Source organism: Tupaia chinensis, unplaced genomic scaffold, assembly GCF_000334495.1.
Source record: "Tupaia chinensis unplaced genomic scaffold, TupChi_1.0 Scaffold144100_1, whole genome shotgun sequence".
NCBI lineage: Eukaryota > Metazoa > Chordata > Mammalia > Scandentia > Tupaiidae > Tupaia > Tupaia belangeri.
In genome coordinates, this window is record NW_006203954.1 from 2,411 (window position 1) to 7,648 (window position 5,238).

At 38.7% G+C, this 5,238-nt stretch overlaps 2 pseudogenes; one reads left to right on the forward strand and one right to left on the reverse strand.

Moving 5' to 3' along the window:
* LOC102478868 (protein S100-G pseudogene) overlaps window positions 1–3,331 on the reverse strand; it is a 4,634-nt pseudogene extending 1,303 nt beyond the window's left edge.
* Window positions 3,332–3,510: 179 nt separating this feature from the next.
* Window positions 3,511–4,508, forward strand: LOC102479297 (26S proteasome non-ATPase regulatory subunit 12 pseudogene; annotated as a pseudogene).
* The last annotated feature ends 730 nt before the right edge of the window (window positions 4,509–5,238 follow it).

The window sequence follows — 5,238 nt, forward strand, 5'->3', positions numbered from 1 at the left end:
CAGGCGACTACGTCGGAGTCCAGCAACATAGCCATCACGCTAACTGCTGGTTCCCTGAATTTGGACATTTTGACAGAAAATAGATGGTGTTAAACTAAACTATGGCCTGGGTAAGCCTCCATATGCAAAGACTTGGGTCCTTGTAAACAAATCACAACCTAACTTTAAAGTCTATTTCCATAACGAATAGTTTAGTCATAGCCTATCACAGCTGGCCCATTGTTTAAACTGTTCAAACAAGCTAAAGCCAAGGTGTAACTATTAGATGTCTTCTGAAACAGTTTACAAGATTGAAAGTAGGCGAGAATTCTCTACTGGCAAACAAAACTACAAAAATGTTTCGGACTGTGCTCACAGATGGGCCCATAAGGTCACAATGGCTCTTGTGACTCTACTTTTCCACTCCTCCTATATGAAGACATCACACCTTCTCATTAGGGTGGACTGAAGTTTTCTCTTCATAACCTGCTGGTTGCTACCCTGAATAGAGCCTTGCTTGAGAGTGGTCACTCTCTGAGTCCTTTGTCAAATCTAACAGTAGCCAGTCCAAATGCTCCTGTACATCACTGTCCTTTTCCTGTATATTGTTATCTGACCACTCAACTATCTGGTGTTAACCTCAGAATCGGTTTGGGGGGGGGGCTGCTCTGTTTACAAATTCTTGCTGAGTTAAACTGCTAAATTTGTCTAAAGTTTTTCCTTCCACCACGGATTCCTACAATGAGGGAGGGGCTGATTGCAAAGGGGCATGAGGGCTTTTGGGGAGTGATTCTGTTCTGTATCTTGATAATGATAATGGTTACATTTGGCAAATCTCTGATTTAACAATGAATTTTACTGAATATAAATTTATACTCAATAAATGTGACTAAAAATTCAAAAAAAATTTTTAAAGGAAAAATTACAAAAACTGAGAAGATAGAAGCAGAGGGATACAGAGACACAGAGACAGAGATAGAAGGCTAGAGGAGCTCTCTACCATTCAAGCTTGTGGGCTGGAGGCTGAGTTATCAGTAGGAAATCTTCGTTTCTCTTTTACCCGAAAATCACTAGTTTGCAGGAGCCATGAGGAATCTTAGCTCTCATTGTTTCTTTTTCTTTTTTTCTTTTTTAGAAGTTTTTGCTATAGGGTGCGTGCGCTTGCCAGACACAGAGAGAGAGACAGAGAGATAGAAAGCGAGAAATCACCCCCAGGGGGGATGGCCATTCTCCTCCATTCTCCTCTCGGGATCTTGGACACGCATGCACACGCGCCCAGCATGAGTTTAAGTCACCGGGTCAGGGACGCGAACCGTGGTCGACTATGTGGAAGTCCAGCGACATAGCCATTACGCTAACTGTTGGTCCCCGCTCTCATTGTTTCTGATGAGAGATCTGAAGTTAGCCTGATGGGATAACCTTTATAAGTAACCTGATGTTTCTCTCTTGCCAATTTTAGTATCTTATCTTTGTAGATTTGACCAGTCTGGCTATTATGTGCCTTGGAGAAGATCTTCCTGGGTTGATTCTATTAGGGTCCTTTGTAATTCTTGGGTCTGGATATTTGAATGTCTCTCTAGATTTGGAAAGTTTTCTTCCAAGATTTCATGGAATAGATTATCAATGCCCTGATTAGTTTTCTCACCTTCTGGGATACTGATTATCTGGATGTTTGGGTACTTAGTATTTCCCATATTCTCATTTTTTGGGGTTATTTTCAGAGTTTTTTTTTGGTTGCTTTTTTCTAGATTAGAGGTTTTCCTTCAACATCCGAGATTCGATTTTCTGCATGGACTAATCTGCTTTTAATACTTTCGAGGGAGGTTTTGATTTCCTAAATGGCAGCTTTCATTTCTGATAGTTCCATTTGATTCTTTTTTTATGGTGTGTATTTCCTCTTTCAGATCATGGAAGAATTTCAACACCTCCTAGAACTCATTGTCTCTTTTCTCCTGCATCCTCTAGAGTTCATTATTTCTCAGCTTTTGCATCTCATTTAGTTTTGTCACTATGAATATTCTGAATTCTCTATCAGACATTTCCATGAGTTCTACTGTACTGTCTGTGGATGAGGGATTTTTTTTTCCCCTTAGGGAAGGGATAGTTTCCTGGTTTCTCATGTTTCTTGTGCCTCTGCATTTGTTTCTGGGTCATTCTGTGACAAAATCTCTCCTTCAAGTGCCTCACAATGTGGTATCAACAGTAAGATTCGGAGTTCAGATTTATAAAAAGAAATTTCTTTATTAAAGCAGGAGGTTCAATAAGTGCTGAGGATTTCTTTTTTTCCCCTTAGGGAAGGGATAGTTTCCTGGTTTCTCATGTTTCTTGTGCCTCTGCATTTGTTTCTGGGTCATTCTGTGACAAAATCTCTCCTTCAAGTGCCTCACAATGTGGTATCAACAGTAAGATTCGGAGTTCAGATTTATAAAAAGAAATTTCTTTATTAAAGCAGGAGGTTCAATAAGTGCTGAGGATTTCAATGACTAAAAGTATTCAGATGTTTGGCTACTATGTACCTAGGCCTTTCTAGACATCAATTGTGTAGAGAGTGAGCTTAGAGTAAGAAGGTAAAGTTACAAAATATAAGCAAAAAAACTAGAAAAATACTACCCAAAAGAGAAAAAAGTGAAAACCACGTGGCACTTTAGTGCACCATGCGATAATGCCAGGACACACCTCAGGTTTAAAATGGCTTCTGAAGTTAACAAGTGAAAGAAAGGGCCCAAAGTGAGGAGAAGTTTTTGAAAAATTTTTTAAAAATGAAAAATTTAAAGATAGAGCATGAGACAGACAGACAGCTAGATATAGAGAGAAGACGGAGGTTGTCCTACCTTGTCTGAATATTTCAGGAGTCTAAGAGATGGTGCGGTTTAGAGCATAGCTTCCCTGAACACGCTAGGACACATCTCAGCTTTAAAATGGCTTCTTGTCTGAATATTTTTGGAGTCTACTACTTAAGCTCTCTTAACTTCGATTTCCTCTTCTGTAAAAGTGAGATGATAGCATTATGTTCTCATGAGTTGTTGAGAGGCAAACATAAATTTGTGTGAAATGCTTGTACTAATGCCAAATATTCAAAAAATTAAATAAGTTAATTTTAATTTTAATTTTTAATTTTATTGTAAAAACTCATTAAATTTACCATGTATAAATATAAAAACCAAATAAATTATATAGTGCATTTAAGATGGCAGATGGAGGATAATGATACTCATTTTCAGCAAGTGGGTAAATTATGAGGTTTTGGGATGTTATGTGTTTTCTTTGAACCAGAACTTAAATATTCTACTGGCCCACCTATAGGGATTATAATCACCCCAACCCTGCCACTTCTCACATATCTACACGTCATGATCTGAAGTGGAGCAAGTGCTATTTGGTGTGTAAAATTTCATTCAGTTGCATGATTTTTAGAAAGACTAGAGTACCAGCACCGGCAGGCTTCCTGTGTGGGTGATCAGTGGTGGTCGAAGCAGGGAGACATCAAGGGACACTTAGATAGGAACCAGGGCAGACAGCAGCTTGGAGAGGGCTGATGGGTGCATCATGAAGACGGAGGTGGACCATAGCACCATGGTAGACCAGCAGCTGCCCAAGTGCAAGAAGCTGGCCAAGGAAGACTTCAAGAAATCATCAAAACCCTCCTGTTTTTGGAAAAGCAGATCAGTACCAGTTCTGATATGGTGTCTACATCCCATATCTTGGTTGCAGTAGTGAAGATGTGGTATGAAGCTAAAGAATGGAACTTACTTAATGAAAATATTATGCTTTTATCAAAAAGGCAGAGTTAGTTAAAACAAGCTGTTGCAAAAATGGTTCAACAGTGCTGTACTTACATTGAAGAGATCACAGACCTTCCAGTCAAACTTTGATGAATTGATACTCTACAAATGATTACAGAAGAAAATATTTATGTTGAAATTTAGCTTGCTTGACTGACTAAAACATTACCAATATAAAAGAACAAAATGGTGACGAAGGAGGCAGTCTCATTTCACAAGTGTTACAGGTGGAAACCTATGGGTCAATGGAAAAGAAAGAGCAAGTGGAGTTTATTCTGGAGCAGATGAGGCTCTGTCTAGCTGTGAAGGATTACATTCGGACACAAATTACCAGCAACAAGATTAACATTCTTCTAGGAAGAAAATACAGATAAATTAAAATTGAAACACTATAATTTAATGTAATGATTCAGCTGGATTAACATGAGAGATCTTATTTGTCTATTTGTAAGTACTACAGAGCAATATATGATACTCCTTGTATACAGGCAGAAAGTGAAAAAATGGCAACAGACCCTGAAAAGTGTTGTTCTCTATGTTCTCCTGGCTCCTTTTGACAATGAACAGTCAGATCTGGTTCACCAAATAAGTGGTGACAAGAGATTAAAAGAAATTCCCAAATACAAGGATCTTTTAAAGCTTTTCACCACAATGGAGTCAACGCATTGGTCCACAATTGTTGAGGACAATGGAATGGGATTAAGAAAAGCGTCCCTTGAAAGTCCTATAACAGGGACCAGTAGTTAGCATAATGGCTATGTTGCTGGACTCCCATGTAGTCAACTGCGGTTCGAGTCCCAGACCCAGTGGCTTAAACTCACGCCGGGTGCGTGTGTGTGCGTGCCCAAGATCCTGAGAGGAGAATAGAGGAGAAGGGATTGAGGCATGGCCACCCTGCCTGAGGGGTGATTTCTCGCTTTCTATCTCTCTGTCTCTCTCTGTCTTTCTGGCGAGCGCACGCGCCCTATAGCAAAAACCTCTCAAAAAACACACAAAAAAAAACAATAACAAAAAAAGAAATTGATTGGATATGGAAGATCTATTGCTGAGTGAAGCAAGCCAGGATATGAAAGAAAGATATTGTATATATCCGCTTAATATATACTGATTATCTGCACTTTATGGTAGAGATCAAAATACTGGAGGGCATAAAAGCAGTGAAAATAGTTATGGACACTGAAGACAGTGTGGAATGGGGTTGGGGTGGGAAGTACAGAGAAGGACAGCAAGAGAATAAATAGAGAGGCATGACATTAGTGGGACACAGAAATGTTTTATTACCTGTTGATAATGTGTATAGTATTCTCAACTGGTCAGGTCTGAGAAATATTTCTTGTTGGGTAAATTCTTTTTATAAGCAAAATGATATATAGTGATTGAATGTTTACAAAATAATGATAATAATAATAATCATCATTCAGAAAAAAATGACGAAAAGTTATTTGATGATAATGTAGATAGTAATGACTTTTTTGAC